The sequence below is a fragment of the Cryptomeria japonica genome, chromosome 6, assembly GCF_030272615.1.
Source record: "Cryptomeria japonica chromosome 6, Sugi_1.0, whole genome shotgun sequence".
Taxonomy (NCBI): domain Eukaryota; kingdom Viridiplantae; phylum Streptophyta; class Pinopsida; order Cupressales; family Cupressaceae; genus Cryptomeria; species Cryptomeria japonica.
This window is the reverse complement of record NC_081410.1, coordinates 553218000-553238039: the sequence shown is the minus strand read 5'-3', so window position 1 is coordinate 553238039 and position 20040 is coordinate 553218000.

The window sequence follows — 20040 nt, the reverse complement described above, 5'->3', positions numbered from 1 at the left end:
CAGAGCAAAGAAAGGTTTATGGTAGAGGTATTTGACAGAGCTTAAATCGGTACTGAATCCAGCATTGCAGATGCTATTTTGAGTAGTACATTGTCATTGGATTTAATCATCCAATTTGTAGTCAGTGTGACTCCTTTTTGTTCATCTTTGAGTAGTGGGCTCTAGGTTGTTGGCCTTCTTGCATGTGCAGGCCCCTATTGTATAAGTAATATTTATTCATATTGGCTAGTGAGTAAATATTGTGGGTCACAAATCCCACCGAGGTTTTTCCCCTACCGGGTTTCCTTGCCAAAAATATTTGTGTTATGGTGTGCATTGATGGTTATACTGTTATTTCTCTTTATTGCTTTATTGCTTGTTTACCGGTACATTAATTTGGGTTGTAAAGTTGCAAACAAGTTTAAATATTTCATACACTGGTTACACACTTATTCACCCCCCCCCTCTCAGTGTCTTTGGGATTGATCAAGTATCTAACAATTGGTATCAGAGCCTAGTCCTCTATTTACAGAAGCCTAACAACTTGCTTGAGGAAGATTCTGAAACTGGTACCGATGGAAAGCTTGAGACAACAGTTGGAAGGAGTTGTTGAAGATTTTGATGCAGAAAAATTGAAGAATATCAAACTAGAAGATGAACTTAGAACTGCTCGGGAATTTATCAAAGCACTTCAAGATAACTTGGTTATAGCAAAGAATAAGAGAAAAGAATTACATGTGCAATTGCAAAATCAAGATGATGAAGAAAAAGAAACTCTCAGAGATACCGCAGACAAATTGAGACAAGAGAACAGTAACATGAAGAATGAGATGGAATATTTAACCATGAGACTATGCAAGGATATTGAAGATAGAAAGAGGAATGAGGAAGATTTGGCTAGAAGACTAAATGAAAGATCAGATGAATCTCAAAGGCTTAGTTATGAAAATGATATGCTTAAAATTGATTTGATTCACATGCAACATGACAAAGAGGAACTTTTGAGACAAGTTAGCACTCTGGAAAATGAGTTGATCACTACAAATGAATACAAAGACAAATTCAAGAAGAGTTTAGATAATCTTGATGATATATTGAAAAGTCAGAAAACTGATGGAGAAACAGTTGGATTGGATTTGAACATGGAGAAAGTTCCGGGACTGCAAACAATCATGATCACAGCAAACTGGTAAGGCAACCTAATGCTTATAAATTTAATGGGAAATATTTTAATTGCAACAAATTTGGTCATAGAGTAAATCAGTGCAGATTTAGGAATAATCTGAATACAAACTTACCCACCGGTCAATGTTTCAAATGCAATAAAAATGGTCATAACTTAGACAATTGCAGAATGAATGTGAAATAATATGTTTGTGGTAGATTTGGACATTTATCTAATCAATGCATAACTCAAACCGGTCAAGGTTATGGAAAGGCTATTCATAGAAACAATGTAACTTGTTATGCATGTAACAAGATTGGGCATATTGCAAAATTTTGTAGAAGAAAGAATGTATAGGTGAACAATAAAGGATCTAATAAAAAATTCAAAGAGGTGACTGAAATCAAGCAAGAATTTTCAAAACAATGGAAAGAGAGATCAGAGAGGTGATGAATCTATCACTACATCGACAGAATAGGGTAATCCTGCACCGGCAGGAGATTCTTCATCTAACTAAGGAATAATCCTTAGGGGTAAGGCATCCAATTGAAAATCATGCATTTACCCTTGATTGATGGTAAGAAGTTATATTTCTTCTTTACCAGCAGATATGTGGAGTTTTCACTTCACCGACGAAGCATTTATTGTGGTTGTAAGTCAATTTTTGGTTATAGAGGCATTGTAACCTCTCATTTCAATTCACCAAGCATCCAAGCATTCGAAGAGAGTGAAATTGAGAAAAGGCATTCTAAAGGCGAAGCATCAAAGGTCTTTTCAGAGCATTCAATAATTTCATAGTTAAAATGTATTTATCTTTCACAATGGCATCTTCATCTTTTGTTCTCGAATTCGTAGCAAACCCTACCATTGTAGAAAACATTAAATGACCTAGACCCGTTTTCAAGATCATTCCTAAGATGGAAAAACAAGATGATTCTATTGGTGCATTTTCTAAAATCCCGAAGGGAGTCGCATTTACTAAAGATCCTAGGGCATACATACATTGCAATATAGAAATTTTAGGATCTGAAGATTTGATGAACATGTACATGAATGTAATTACTGACAAGAATGGTATAGTGAAACCAGAACATAAGGTAGTTGAGGATTTAAGTTTCATAGACATCCTCCATATGCCAGAATTCTCAGATGAAGCCGTCTGCTATGTCCTTAGCAGGGTTCATGGAGAATTTATGTGGTTGGACTTAGTATTCAAGATTACCAAGGAAGCTATTAAAGTTGTTATTGGTTTACCTTCCATCAGTTCTAGACCTGAGAAGAAGAAGAAAATCACTAACAAGGAAGTTATAAGCTTAACCGGAGCTACATATGACAACCGGTCACTTAGGGTCAATGACATAAAGGATTAAAATGTTAAATTTGCTAGCATGATAATTGGATATAAATTTGGTCACATAAATAGGTTGAATTTTGTGTCAAGTTCATGCATTCATAGTGCACATGAGATGATTGTAAACAATGCAAAGATTGACATTTGTGAATGGTTAAAGGATGAATTGCTAGAAAATTTGGATAAGTTAAAAGGTGATAAGAAAGGTACATTCAAATTTGGAAATCTGTTAGTATGTTTAATGCTTTACTTTTCAAAGGAGATCCCCGGTATGGGACATAAGGATTTCTCCTATGATATTTCTATTGGAAAATAGATAAAGGAGGCAATTACCAGTATGGGAGCTAACAATGATGAGTTGGTTAAAGATTACTTTAAGAATTTTCAAACTAAAATAAAACAAAGAGAAAGGATTTCCCAAAGCATCGTAAATAAATATGATAAACAGATATTCTTTGTAGTAAAGAGAGATGAAATCTTGATGGAAGGAGTTAGACCCTAAACTATATGGATTACTGAAATGGGATATGAGGTGGACTCTCACATCTTGGACTCATATGCAAAAATACTCCTAGATGCTCGACCGGAACCAACAGAGAAAATATTTGGTAATGCTAAAACAATTGAAAGTGATGTAGCTATGATGAAGCAGAGAAAGAAAAGAGACAAATTCATGAAAGATGCTTTTAAAATGGTAAAGGATGTTACAGAAGGTTTGATGAGTCTTGGCAGTATTGCTGCTAGTATGAAAGAAAGTCAATTAGAGCAGATACCGGTAGCTCACATTTCCCCTGTGGCTACTTCTTCTGATTTTGATGATGACAGGGCAACTGAATTCAAGAGAGTGGATAGGAAGAAAAGAAAACCCTCACTGACACCTGCTCCATCTCCCAAGAAGTTAAGGACACAAAGAAAGAAGCAAGAAGCTGTAAGAGAGCCTAGTGGTTCGAAGAAGAAGGTAACTCCAAAGAAGGAACAAGAACCTAAGGCACTGAAAGAGTTGATAAAGGAAATTACACAAGAAGGTAACCTTAGTAATATGAATAAACTTTATCATTCTTTCAAGGATTCAGATAAAGACACTATAGAGGAAAGCATTATTTTGCACCTTGATATCGACAAGAAAGTTCTTATTGAGGTTGTAGATGATCTGCCTAATAATTTGTATTTGAGGTTAGAATCTAAAAGGATGTCGGTAATGGAATTAGATAATAAATTGAAAGTAGAGGCTCTACTTGCTGTGCATCTTGTTGATTCCAAATAGGAAATTGATGACTTAATTTCAGAGGCAAACAAAACAGTTTTTGTGAGTGGTCACCGATAGGTTAGCCTTATGGCAGGCAGAGTAAAGGAAATTGCAAATGAAATGACAGACAAATGGGATATATTTTTTATGGAAAAAGAGAAGAAAGAAGAAAAGGATAGACAGAAATGGATAAGTCTTTTGCAAAGGTATATTAGAAGGATAAAGGTAAAAGTAAAATTGGTAGTGTACCTGATATAATAGTCAAGGATAACCTTCCTCCACCAGCATAGGACACCTCACCAATAACTGCAGAGGCATCGGTACAAACTGTCAGTCAACCGGAAGAGAAGGCAGAAGAAATGACGCAAGATGACACTAATCCGGAGTCAAACATTCTCTTTACCATGAATGTGGACACTCAAGACTTCAACATTGTCATGGATAAGGAAACTTCAGAGGTAAAGCAAACCGAAGCTACAAATATTGAGATCTTTGAGTCACCGGTCAACACTGTTGACTCTCAGAACATTGAGATACTAGCTAAAGTTAAGGAAACAAATACCATCCCAGATGCTACTCAGCTTAACAATAAGAAATCGGTAGAAGCAGAAATAGAAGCACAAACTGAAACTAGAAAAGGACAAGAACAAAGTATAGCTGAACTGATAGTTAGCAAGGGAGAGAGTAAGGATGACAGTTAGGTTGAAAACAAAGTTGAAACATAGAGTGAGCAAAAGGAAGATACAGTGAATAAAGAAAAGTTCAATGATGGAAGTAAGATAGCTGAAGTGGTTAATGTGCAGACATCCGGAGATGAGAAGAAACCAACTGCAGAACCTCACACTCCACCTAGCACTTCCACTATGGATTACAAGCCTACTAATGTGACTGATGTACTTTTGGATTCCATAAAGAGGATCACAAATTGCAATGCCTTGGCATTTAAGGCCATTGATGATACTCTACCTATTTTGAAAATGATTGCACCGACATGTAAGATAGATCATATTGATGGATCTTTAGGTAAATTGGACACATTGTTTGAATTCATTGCTTCAAATATGCTAACTGTAGATAAAATTAATGAAGAAACTGTTAAGGAAAGGGTGAATACGGAGAAAAGTGAATTCTTTGATAAGACTATCAAGAAATGACAGTTTTTGAGGAAAAGATTGAAAAATTAGAAAAAGAAAAAGCAAGGATAAGAATGAAGGCATGGGAGCTGAAAAATAAACTTGGTCCTAGATTGGACAACCTTATAACTCAATGGATTGAGTTGTCTAAGGCAACAATTCAAGGAGAAAGATCACTAGAGCAACATATGCATTATCTGACCGGGATGATCCAACAGACTGAAACCATTATCTCTGAAAGCACTAAATTCATGCAGAGTCTTAATCTGATTTTGGCAGATATCTTTCAGATTATACACAACTGGATACAGGCTATGAGGTAGAATTTTTGAATTCTTTGATTCTTTTTGACATCCTTTGTCATTGATGTCAAAGGGGGAGTAGTAGTATGAGAGAAAAATGTATAAAAGAGATCATTTGCTTAGGGGGAGCACTCTTATTTTTGGATCAGTTTTGGACTTCATTTTTGGATATCAGTTTTTGGATTTTTCTCATGAGTGTTGCCATCAATGCCAAAGGGGGAGATTGTTGGCATTATATACTCATATGAGAATAGTTGATGTTTTCATTGATGGCAACCAACTGGTAACATGGTTCACAACTTACACCGACAATAGATATCATCTACTGGCACTAGTAGGCACTACAGATTATTCACACCGACACCTAGTCTACATCGACAACAGATCTTACCAGTACCCCAGCTGACATGGAAATTATATTGTTTTGTATTGTAATTATATTGTATAGTCGACATGATGTATTGTAAAGACTCATATATGTATGAGATCTTATAGGTCATTTTGTAAGTGTGAAAGGTATGTGAAATATGTATAGGTAATTAATGCAAGCGGTAAATGAGAGTGAATATTTGTATATGCATTTTGATGTAATAATTTTGATGAGCGAATAAGAGCAGAGCAGAGAAAAGAAATGTTTATGGAAGAGGTATTTGACAGAGCTTAAACCAGTACTGAATCCAACATTGCAGATGCTATTTTGAGTAGTACATTGTCATTGGATTTAATCATCCAATTTTGTAGTCAGTGTGACTCCTTTTTGTGATTGAGCAGTGAGCTCTAGACTATTGGCCTTCCTGCATGTGCAGGCCCCTATTGTATAAGTAATATTTATTCATATTGGCTAGTGAGTAAATATTATGGGTCACAAATCCCACTGAGGTTTTTCCCCTACCGTGTTTCCTCACCAAAAATATCTGTGTTATGATGTGCATTGATGGTTATACTGTTATTTCTCTTAATTGCTTTATTGCTTGTTTACCGGTACATTAATTTGGGTTGTAAAGTTGCAAACAAGTTTAAATATTTCATACATCGGTTAGACATTGATTCACCCCCCCCCCCTCTCTTAGTGTCTTTGGGACTGATCAAGTATCTAACAGGAGTTACCTCCAAGGTTAAACCCACTTAGCTTGCAACCCCATTTGCAAAACCTCCAACAAGTGTTGTGCCTTATGACCAATTCATTATAAAGCCCCTTTAGCTCATCAATTGATAAGTAGGAGGTATTTTTGACAACTAGTCAAATTATGTCTCCATCCCAGTACTACTCCAACTCAAACGTGCTTAACCATGGAGTTCCCTCCAAGGTTAAACCCACTTAGCTTGAAAAACCATTTTAAAAACCTTCAACAAGTGTTGTTCCTTATGAATCATTCATTATAAAGCCCCTTTAGCTCATTAATTGATAATTAGGAGGTATTTTCCACAAGAAGTCAAACTATGATATTGCTATTAGGGTTCAACTGTGTAGTTTTTGAGTCAAACTCATTGACCCATGTTTCATGAGTAGTGGTTCACAAGAACCTATCTCCCATGAGAATGAATTGTCCACTTATCACTCATTGAATCTAGGTGATGCTCACAGGGGTGAAGCATTGGGACTTCCCAAGAGGTCACCCATCCCAGTACTACTCCAACTCAAGTGTGCTTAACCACAAAGTTCCCTCCAAGGTTCAACCCACTTAGATTTCAACCCCATTTTCAAAACCTTCAGCAAGTGTTGTGCCTAATTATGAACCATTCATTATATATCCCCTTTAGCTCATCAATTGATAAGTAGTAGGTATTTTCCACAAGAAGTCAAACTATGATATTGCTATCAGGGTTCAACTGTGTAGTTTTTTAGTCAATCTCATTGAACCATGGTTCATGAGTAGTGGTTCACAACAACCTATCTCTCATGAGAATGAATGGTCCACTTATCACTCATTGCATCTAGGTGATGCTCACAGGGGTGAAGCATTGGGACTCCCCGGGAGGTCACCCATCCCAATACTACTCCAACTCAAGCACGCTTAAGAAATAGGCTCATCAAACTCAATTATGATATCCTTTAACATTTGCTTCATCTACATTACTTGAGTACAATTGTTTGCATCAATATTATTTTCTTCCTCCGCAGTACATAGAGAAATAGAGTTCTATTTTTTGCTCAACCATGAAACCAATATTTTTCCCAATAAAAATGCACCACCACTAGTACTTTTCCAGTCATCAACATCTCCTACCCAATCAACATCAATAAAGCACCTAAGGTAAAATCATCATCTTTAGGATACCATAGATGAAAATCAGTTGTTCCTTTCAAATATCTAAAAATTATTTTGATAGCTACAACATGAGATTCCTTAGGATCAACTTAAAATCTAGCAACAAGACAAATGGCATTCATGATATCAGGTCTAGTCTAAGTCGAATAGAGAAATCCACCAATCATAGATTTGTATCTAGTCTGATTTTCTTTAGGAGAATCATCATCTTTAGTCAACTTAGCTCTGGTCACCATAGGAGTACCAACTAGCTTTGAATCTTCCAAACCAAAATTTTTCAATAACTCTTTCACATATTTGGACTGAGATACAAAAATTCCTTTATCTAACTGGGTAATTTGCAAACCCAAAAAGAATTTCATCTCTTCAATCATAGACATCTCAAATTCATTCTGCATCTCATCGAAAAGCTTTTTACATAGGCTCTCATTTCCACCCAAAAATAATATCATCAACAAAAAATTCAACAATCAGAATGTTATCATTATCAATCTTAAAGCACAAATTACTATCAACAATACCTTTGTTGAATCCTAGCTTCAACAAATACTTATCCAATCTAGTATATCATGCTCTTGGGGCTTGGTTGAGTCCATACAATGCTTTCTTCAATCGGCAAACCATATCACCTTGATCAGATAATTGAAATCCATCTGGTTGCTCAATGTACACCTCTTCTTCCAATTCACCATTTAGGAATGCTGACTTGACATCCATTTGATATACTTTGAAATTCTTGTAAGCAGCATAAGAAAGAAAAAATCTTACAACTTTGATTCTTTCCACAAGAGAAAAAGTCTCTTCAAAATCAATTCCTTCCATTTGTGAATATCCTTTACAAATAAGTATGGCTTTGTTTCTAACAACTTCACCTTGCTCATTCAATTTGTTCTGAAAGACCCATTTGGTTCCAATTATATTTTTGTCCTTAGGTTTGGGAAGAAGATCCCATGTATTATTGTTTTCAATCTCCATCAATTCTTCTTCCATTTCTTTTACCCAATGTTCATTTTTACACGCTTCACTCACATCCTTAGGTTCAATCTTTGAAATCAAACAATACTCAACTTGATCTTGAACAACTCTTCTTCTTGTTTGAACACCTTTATTTCTATCTTCTATGATCTGATTTTCAAAATGATTCAACCTTACATGCCTGGGATTTTTAGGATTTTCTTGAACTTCAACTTCATGTGTATTTTATTCAACACTTTCACTTGTTCCTTCCTCCGGAATGGTTTGCACTTGGTTCTGAGTTTGAGGTAGCTTCCCTTTATCTGAGTTGTCATTTTGATCATCTGAATCATATTCAAAGGATATGGGTTGTCTTTCGTTGCCTTCATCAACCTTGACATTCACACTCTCAACTATCTTTCTCAATCTCTTATTATAGCACCGATACGCCTTTCTTTTGGTAGAATAACTAAGAAATATTTCTTCATCACATCTAGCATCAAACTTCCCTAGATCTTCATCCCTCTTGATATAACATTTACCTCCAAAAATTCTAAAATATTTAACAGTTGGAGCATGACCAAACCATAGTTCATACGGAGTCTTAACGGTATGACCTCTAATATGCACCCAATTAAGAGTGTAAACAATAGTACTCATAGCTTCTCTCCAGTAGATATGTGAAACATTTCCCTTCGACATCATGGTTCTAGCAGCTTCTTGAATGGTTTTGTTCTTCCTCTCCACAACTCCATTATGTTGAGGAGTTCTAGGAGCAAACAACTATCTCTTTACCCCATGCTCTTCAAAAAATGCATTGAACTCATGGGAAGTGAATTCACCACCTCTATCAGATCTCATATACTTCAGCTTCAAACCTGTTTCTGTCTCAACCATAGCTTTGAAGATCTAAACTTATCTAGAGCTTCAAACTTTTCCCTCAAGAAAGTAACCCACATCATCCTAGAATAATCATCAATCAACAACATGAAATATGTATCTCCCTCCAAGCTTCTAATTCTAGAAGGACCACATAAATCAGTATGCACAAGATCCAACAATCCATTTGAACAATGCTTCTTACTTTTGAAAGTAATTCTGGTTTGTTTCCCTAACTAACGTTCCTTGCATATAGGGTTAGTAGGTTTCATCAACTTAGGAAGATCTCTCACAACCTAAGTAGAACTTATCATAACAATGTTATAAAAATTCACATGACACATCCTTATATGCCACAACCAAGTCTCATCAATCTGAGCAATCAGACAACATTTACCAATAGCATTTAAGTGAAAGATATTACCTTTAGTCTTTGTACCTAATGCAAACCCAATTCTAGAACTACCCAAGATTCTACATTTGCCATCCTTGAATTGAAGATCATATCCCTTGTCAACCATCTATCCAACACTCAAAATATTATGCTTTAGACCTTCTACATACAAGACATCATCAATATTGTGCTCAACATCAAGTGAAATGGAACCTCTACCACAAATTATACCAGCTTTATCATCACCAAACCTTACAACTCCACCTTCATACTTTTCCAAACTCACAAACTTATTCTTATCACTTGTCATATGGTGACAACATCTGATGTGAATTACCCATTCATCTTTCTCTTCAACTTGTGCAGCTAAAGCTCTTTCCACATTCATGCAGCTAGCATCTTCCTTGATAGCAATAAACACCCATTCATTATCACTTGAACCTCCTTGATCAGATTCATCATTTGTCACACCTTCATCAACAACATAGTAACATCTCTTTTTAAATCTAGGTTTGTTAAGTCTTAGCTTAGGAACTCTTTTTTAGACACCTTGAGGCAAAATGACCTATCTTATTGTAAGAAAAATATTTAAGAGGCAATTTTCCTTCATACTTACCGGCTCCTTTAGGTAATCACTTGGCAATAAGGGCTTCAAGCTCCTCAAGCTCTTGCTCTTCTTCTTCAATTTTCTTCATCTCCTTCTCATATCTAGATATCCTCCTTGAAGAAATTTCACCTGGATCATATATTTGCTTACCCTTTTCAAAAACACTGGCCTTGAATGCAGATTCTGTCTTAGGAAGAGAATCACCAAACTCACTTAATTCAAAGGTTGAAATCTTACCAATCAACATGTCCCTAATTACATTAGTCACAGTCCGGATCTCCTCACTAGCAACAACTTTGTGTTTGTATGATGTAGGTAAGGATCTGAACACTTAAGCAACAATCTCTGATTCTTGCAATGTTCCACCAGCACATCTGATATTACACACAAGTTCATTTACTTTCTACATGAAGGAAGTGATATTCTCATCTTTACTCATCTTAAACATCTCATATTTATCCTTAAGGCTCTACAACTTAGCAATCTTCACATAATTGTCAACTTCATACAAAGTTTCCAACTTCTTCTAGATCTCATGAGCAGTCTTCAGTTCCATAACATTTATTATCTTAGAATCATTCAGAGCACTCAACAATGCTTCCTTAGCCCTAATATTGTATTCAATCTCCTTTATCTCATCCAGAGTTGAAATACCATTTGGAGGAATGGTATACTTGTGTTTGGTAATTGTCTAGTAAGATTCACCAATGCATCTCAAGTGACATTCCATGCGATTCTTCCAAAGAGAGTAGTTAGTGGCATCAAATCTCAAACTATCCTTCTTGTAGGTTGTCATCCCAAATCACCTAAAGTGGTCAAGCTTCTTTAAATGAACATTCTCTGATACCAATTGATGAAATAGGGCAGACAATTGAGAGGGGGAGGTGAATCAGTTGTCTCAAAAACATAAACAACTTAACGTAATATCATATCTGATAATTAAACATGAAAGTATAAATCAACAACACATCATAAACACACATAACACCAATATTTTTGACATGGAAACCCTATTAAGGGAAAAACCACGGTGAGGATGAACCCACAAAATAGGTATACTCTATTGGAAGTATTACAATGGGGAATGCACATGCATTTAGGTACACTACCTAGAGCTCACTGCTCAAAATGAAAAGGGCTACAACCCAGGGAAGGCTTATTGCCTTACAAACAATCACAAATTACTTACAAAAATCATGAACTGAGAAATAGTATCCTTAATGTCTGGTTACAGTTTCGGTTAAGCACATAACAACTTTCATTTTCTTCTCCACACTTCTCTGCTTCTGAAAGATCAATACATTATTCACTCACTCTACATGCCTCACACAAGATAATTACATTTATTTATACATGACATCAACCTATCTATCCAAGGTCGGCTCAACACTCAAAACGTAATTACAAAAATATAATCACACATGATAGAATATCACATACGGACCAAAACAGTGTCGGCTAAGACATAACATGGACCTAAATCATCACCTCGAACATGAAACACCTCCAAAAATTATGCCATGAACATCCACAACATGCTACAAGAATCTGGTTGGCTAAGAACATGAAGAACACCAATATACCAAAGAAAATTATCAATTACAAGCTCAACGATCAGTGTGGACCACCAACACCAAAGGCACATGGTCTAGAAACATCCACAAGCATCATGAATTACCATAGCAATATTTGCATGAACACAAATTACTAGAATCATCAACATCTTCATACCAAACTTTAGGAACACTAACTACAATGACTGTCAACCTTGAAAAATCACTTGCAGACCTCCAAATCACATACCACTTGAATTGAAGATACACACCAACGTCCCAAACATACTTCCAAATTTGATACCGACAACTCAATTGAATCTTCCAGCCACAACATAGATACCCATAACTCAATTAAATCTTCATGCGAACCTCTGAGACTTGAACTGAATCAACTACAGACAATCATTTGAAAACCCTTTAATCCGAAAACTTTGATCTTCACCGTGTTGAAAAAACTAACTCACTGAACTTCACTGCAACACTATCATAGATAGAGAAATATATTGACATCAATGACATCACATCTCTCACACATCTCTTAAGCACATATTTGCAGCATTCTTCAAACAATCTCACAAAACTTCCAACGCCCATCGTTCCTCCAAATAATTTATTGCCATACCCCCTCCTCCATCATATAAAGCCAAAACAACCATCCATATTCCTCCTTTATCCTCTAAATCCATTTTGGGTCCCTATATCCCAAAATCTACCTTCATATATCCTCCACATACTAAATCCATTTTGGTCCCTTATATCCCAAAATCCCATCCTCGATCTTTCCCCACTTGTCCCTCCGTACATAAATCCCATATCTTCATCACCCATCATAAACCTCCTTCTCCTTTCATTCCCAATTAGGATCAACAAAGGCACATATCCCTACATTCCATCCTACATCCTACATCTATCATTGTTCGTATTTGATTGAAGATTGCATTGATGAACTATTGTGTTGTCATTGATGTCATTTGTAACTGGTAAATAATATTGTTATGATGTTGCTTAGCAACTAGTAGGTGAGAAAGTGAAGGAAACCAGTATTACTTTAGAAGTAGTGAGATCAACCGGTAACCCTACCTATTGATGTGCCAAACCCTAACCGATGGATCTTGGTGAATCAGTTGTATTAGTTTATGATCAAATGGTGAACAGTAATGATTATGTCACGTATGCATGTTGTATGTGATGAGTTTCAAGTGGTTTTTGGTGCGTAGAGATAATGGTTTTATCTTGGGAATGAGCGAGTACATTGCAAGAAGAGGAAACCACGTGATGAGTTACAAGATTTGGTGAAGCGGTGATCAAGGAGCGGTTGAGGTTGTCTTGAACATTGTGCAATGATTGCTATGGAATCTAATGGTCATACTTGAACCAATTTGTTTTTAATCTCTATGAGATCTTAGGTTTGTGATGTGTTACCGACCAGTTGTTTTTCTTATAAGGTTGATGAGTTAAGTGTTAGTGTGATTGATTGCCGAACCAGAAGGTGTATTTGCAGTATGTGTGAAGGCGGATAGGAGCATGAAAAGGATCTGATCAAGTAGAGTAGTGCTATTTACTAGATCAGAAAAACCACTGTTGTTTTCTAACATTTGCAACAGTCAAATCCCTTAACCGGGTAAGCTTTAATAGGTTTAGTGCGATCTAAATCCTCCAACTAGGTGATCCATTAGCTTGGATTTCAAATCCTCTATCGAGGTTACTCCTAATAGGGTATTTCTTCTAACAGGGCATTATAGTCAATCCCTTAACTGGGTAGTCCCTAATAGGAATTTTTGTAAAGCTTTAACAGGCTTGGCTCCTAACAAGGCGAACTTCAGAAGAGTTTAGAATACTTGTGGGTATTCATCCCCGTCATGGTTTTTCCCATTTGGGTTTCCAGGACAAAAATCATTGTGTCAAGTGGTGAATGGTTTTTGTGGTTATGTTTGTTATGGTTAATTTGCTTAATTGTTAAATCCACTTAATTATGATAAGATGACCAATAGTAATCTGAAATGTTCTTTTACTATTGTTAGTAAATTATTTTGATGTTATGGTTAAATGATTTGAGAGTTTCAGAGCTGTTATACTGTTATTCTGTTATGATAGTCAACTGGTATACTTGACAGTGCTATTTTAGTTTGTAGTTCAATATTTGAACCAGTTAGCTTAGCGATTGACTTGTGAGATTGTTTTTGAGTTTGGTGAAAGTTAACTCATTTTTCCATCTACTGATTCACCCCTCCCCTCTTAGTAGTTGTCTGGATCCTTATTTATTCATCATATCATCAATTGGTATAAGAGATCTTCAGGTCATCTAGTGTCTAAGCCTAATAGCTTGAGGTAAAGATCTACTAGAACATGATGAAGAAAGAAGGTCCGAAGTTTAATAGGAAAAACTATAGAATATGGAGTGATAGGATGAAAATATATATCAAGAGTCTAGGAAGTCAATACTAGGAACATGTTGTTACAAAATATACTACACCTAGTGGGACTATGTCTGATGATCAAAAGAAAGAGAAACAAGAGAATAATAAAGAGTTGGAGACCATTATCAGTTCTTTGTCTGATTCAGAGTACATTGATGTCCATGGTCTGGAGACTACTTATGATGCGTGGAAGAAACTTGAGGAGATCTATAACGGTGATGAGCATGTGAAGATTGCCAAAGAAGAGAGTCTAAGAGGTAAATTTGACGACATCCGGATGGCTGAAGGTGAGAATATTTAACAGAATGGTCAGAGGATCAAGGAGATAGTTGGTGAGACCAAGAGTGCTGGTGGTAAAGTGGAGGATGCCACAGTGGTCAGTAAGGTGTTGAGAACCCTTCTACCAATCTACGCTATCTGAGTTGCAGCCATTTAGGAGCTAAAGTCTATTGATAAAACAAAGGTAACTCTTGACTTTGTCATTGGTAAACTTACTGCATTTGAATTAAATGGTTATGATGGTAGTACTCAGAAATCCGAATTTGCATTTAGAGCTCTAGTCTCTAACCCACTTGTGAGGAAAAGTAGAGATGATAGTCATAGTTATGAGTCTAGATCCAGCAAAGAAGTTGATGATAAAGACAGTCTGATCGACCTTGAAGCATTGCTGGCTAAGCAGTTACCCAGAGGTACCGGTAAGTACATAGGTAAATTACCTTTGAATTATTGTGCATGTAACAAGATTGGACATATTGCAGCTAATTGTCCTAATGGTGACAATGAGCATACACGTGAGAATTATAAGAAGTACAAAGGAAAAGTCAAAAGAGATTGCCTCATTGTAGTTGATGGTGGTATCACTGATGAGGAATCTTAGGGAGATGCTAATGAAGACATTGTCTTTGTAGCCATTAAAGAGGAGACTGTTGGCTTGATGATGATTATAATGTATTCATCACTTGTTGTCATTGATGAAACACTCTCACGCACACATATGATTACATTGACTACCAGTGTAACTTCATTGGTTTACATTAACAACCGGTATGTTTAAGGTTCATCTCTAACCGGTACTCTATGTCAACTGGTATGTGCATAAGAGATAACTTGTGGTTACATTAAGTCGACATCAAAATGAAGATGAATATGAAGATGGAGATCAAGCGGAAGATTCCAGGGCAACGGTTCACATGTTTTGTTCCAACTGGTATTGACTGTTCTAACCAGTATCTAATTTTGTGATGAGTTACCAGCACCGTTTTCTTGGCGGTCATTTTTGTGATGAGTTATGTTTACTTGTCTAGATACACTGCACCTAGGAAATTGTGTTTTGATTTCCTATGGGTGACATAAGATTTGTATGTCTATTTAAAGACATCTTAGTGAATCATTTGAAACTGATAACTAATATAGAAGAAGAGATTAAGAGAATATTGATATGTATAAAGAGTGAAAGCTTTTGTTGAAGAGAAATAAGTGTTAAGATAAAGAGCAGTGTTGAATGTACTTAGAATGATCTGATCAAGCAAACATTGTGCTACTCAGAACAGAATCGGGTAAGCTCTAACAAGTTTCATTGTAAAAATCCTCTAACAAGGTGATCCATTAGTTTGGATTCTCAAATCCTCCAGCGAGGTTACTCCTAATAGGGTATAAGCTTCTAATCAAGCTTGGGATCTCTAACAAGATTCACTCCTAGCAGAGCACTTTGTAAGACCTTAACCAGTTGGTTATCTATTACTGCAGATAATTAACTTGTGAGTTCCATCTCACCGTGGTTTTTACCTATTTGGGTTTTCCACGTATAAAGACTTGTGTTATGGTGGATGTTATTTTATTTTGGATAGCATGTATTTTGTTTAAATGCCGGGTTAAGTTCATCTACTGGTTAGTGTTTGAAGTTGTGTTTGTTTTGGTGTCACTGATTCACCCCCCCTCTCAGTGCTTTTCAAGTCCATCAATTGGTATCAGAGCCTAACTTCTTTGAAGCCTAACCACTTAGAAGGGATTCTTGAAACTATCATGGGGGACAAAAGCTACTTCAAGATGGTTAGAGAGCTAGAAGCTATCATTAATGAAATTGAATCCCTTAGGGGCAAACTGAAAGTCTCTCAAGTCAAAAGGAGAGAGCTATCTAAAAAATTGTTAGAAATATCTGATAATAGTTCTTCAGATGAAGCCAATATTGAAGCTTTAGCTGATGAAGTTGAAAAGGTGAACGATGAAAAGTTGAATCTAAGAAGGGAGTTAGAAGGTCTCACTATCCGCATGTGTCAGGAACTGGAAGCCAGAAGAGCTGTTGAAGATCTTGTCAAGGTAAGAGATCAAGAGATCATAAAGATAAAATAGGAAAAAGACACTATGCATGAAGACTTGATTGCTGAAATAGAAGAAAAGGAGAACCTAAAGCTAGACCTTGAGTTGGCATCATCTCTGAAAGAGAACCTATCTAAGCATAATGAAGATCTTATCAAAAAGCTTACTGAAGCTAATGAGAAATTGGAGAAGTTCGTCAAAAGTTCTACCATGCTGGAAGAACAAATTCAATCATAGAGAATGAAGGGTGATATCTTTGGACTTGGTTTTCATACAACTGAAAAAGGTGAATCCTCTGGTACAAAGAGCAACTATACAAAGAACAAAACTGCTCCTAAAGTCAATAAGACTACCGGTAAGAAGGTTTTTAAACCTGTCTGCTTTGTTTGTCATAAGCTTGGTCATACTGCAAATGTCTGTAGAGACAAACCTAACAAAAATGCAATTTACAATACTAATGTTAGGTATGTGTCTAGAAAGTTTGAAGGTCATTGCTACACTTGTGGAATGTATGGGCATAGACATGTTGAGTGTAGATATGGAGCAAACAATCCTGTACCACACATGCATCCTAGACCAAATGGTGACCGAATAAGGACTTTTGATAACCGGGTAAACCGGAACTAGCAAGGATCCTATGGAAACCGATTTAGTCCATTTGAAATGGAAAAGGTAACAAATGTTGTTTGCAACTTTTGTAATAACTTTGGTCATGTGGATATGAACTGCAGAAGAAGAATAGGAAGAGGAAATGAAGGACCCTAGAGATCATCTGGTATGGTCTGTTATCACTGCAACAAACTAGGGCACTTAGCAAAGTTTTGCAGCTCAAGAAATAGTAAACCGGTCAACTCCTTCAAGGATCAGAAATGCAAGCAAAAAGTTGATATTGAGGAAACCAGAGAAGATATGGATTAGATTTGGAAAAAGAAAGGTGATGACTCACCTGGAGAAGAAACTGTTCCTTCACCCAGTGAAGAGAATCCAACACTGGTGACTCAAGCCTATCTAACATGGCTAAGGGGTGCTTAACGGTAAAACATCTTCAGACCCCTTGTAAAATGAGCAGGAAATAATTTTTTGATTTATGAATTTTTGGTGACTTTTTGTTGACGTGTTATCAACCGGTATTTCTCTTAAGCAGTAAAATTAGGGTTTATAACCTAAAGTGCGAGCATTTATTACAGTTGGTAAAAAGGGATAAAAAAAACTTTTACTCTATCATTTTTACCCTAACTCTTTTGAAAAAGAAATTTGAAGTGATTGCAGAGAAGAACAAGATTGTCTTGTTGTCAATTGGTGAATTGTTTCATGTTTAGAGAAATCAAGTTGAATCGAAAGTTGCAGAGAGGCGAATGAGTGTGCATTTGGACATTTCAACCGGGAAATGGAGCGACGTGTAAGTTACAAGGTATTTCTTTAAGTATACCGCTTCGAAACTCATTTAACTACAATGTCATCTACTTCTAAGTCTGTAGAGAGGTTGATGATCATTGCTGAGCCTGATGAAGCTCTAAAGGTAGATGAAATTATGTCTTATAATGCATTGTCGCAAGTCTCGAGCAGTGTTGTGGTCAAAGGTGACTTATCTGGATATATAGATTGCAAGATAGAAGACTGAGGAACTCTACACATCTATACTCAGCTGAAATCACTCTGTGATAAGAGCGGAAAGATTGAAAAAAAATATGCTAAGGTTTTTTAAAAAGATTTTCATAATGCTGCATATTTTCTTGAAGATTTTGAGGAAGAACACATAAGAATCATTTTGAGTGAAGTCCACGGAGAGAATATGTATTTGGAAAGGACTCATACAATAACCAAGGAAGCTATTAGGGCTGTAACAAGTTATTTCTCAACCGGAAAAATTCTTGTGTTAAGAAGAATTTCAAAGGATACTATCTTCAAGTTAACTGGTTCTATATCTAATAAGCATCCTTTTTCTATCAACAATATTAAAGACCCTTTGGTGAAACTTGCAACAATGGTGATAGGCTACCAGGTATTCTACTGCAGTAGACTTAACAGTGTTCCATCTGCAGCAATTCATACAACACATTGAATGATTGTTGATAATGCAGATTATGATATCTGTGAAGCCGTCAGATCGCAATTATTTCAAAATTTGTAATCCATTAAGAAGGACAAAACACAAAAGTTCAAATATGGTGAGCTATTAGCCGAGTTATTTTTCTATTTTCAGAACTACCTACCGGGTATTGGTGATATTGAATGGTCCAAAGAACAACCGGTCAATGCACGGATCAATAACAACATTAAGACTGTGAAGAATACTTTTTTAGCTGCCTTGAACAAGTATTTTAATGAATTTCAGAAAAAGATGAGCATGAGAATGAGGTTCCCTGAAGATGTGGTAAAACACTTTGCAAAAGACATAATATTTACAGTTACCATTGACTTTTGCTTGATGCAAGAAATTAAGCCTAGAGAGGAAGAGATGGAAGATATGAGCTATGAGGTTAATCATGATTTACTGGTCGGCTATGCTAATACCCTGTTAGCATCGCCTAAAGATAAAAAGAAGGCAAAATTGGACATTGTGGCGGTCCAAGCTGCACCAACTAAAACCAATACTACACCTATAGCTAAAGTGAAAGGAAAGAAAAAGAAGTCTGATGAAAAATCTCATGTGAAAAATACCACAAGGGTGACTCAGAGTGTACTAACCAAGAAGGAACCAACACCTAAAGTTTATGTAAAGAAGGAGAGTGCACCAAAGAAGAGAAATCAGAAATTGATTTTGCAACCAGAGTCTGAGGGTACGGATTTTGAAGAAAAACCAAAGAAGGAAAAAGAAACCGATAGAACACCCAAGAAGGCAAGGTAGTTCCGAAGGCAACTACACCTATAGATATTGCTACTTACAAACTTGACATAGTTTTTGAGAGGACAATGGAGACATGAGGAAGAAATAGGTTTGATAATGTCAAAGAATATTTTGACTCTTTCACTAAAGATGAGTAGAAGCAAGTAATCCAACAGGTAATAACTTATTTGGGTCATTACAATAGATTTCCGCATGACTTGGAAAAAATATATTTCAATCTCTTTGTATAATACTCTGTTAGATAAATGGGAGGAAGCAATTCAATTGGAGAAGAAGATTATTGATGAAATATTTGTACAATATTTTCCCAACTTATCATCGGATGGAATTAGTGCTTTAATTGAGCAATACAAAGTATATTTGATTTTAAAATGAGAAGATTGAAGCTTCTTAATGCAAAAAGGGCAGTTGTTGAGATTGAGACACATTAGCTAGCCTATGTAATCAAAAAGAGGCAAGAAGTTATCCACTATAGCAATAAGGATGATACTACAAATGATGTTCCTCGACCAGAAATGGATGAAGAGGAAATTGTTCAAGCTAACGTAATCTATCCAATCAAGAAGAATGATGATTCCATTATTCTTGTTGATGAAGATGATCTGAATATAGTAGACCTATAT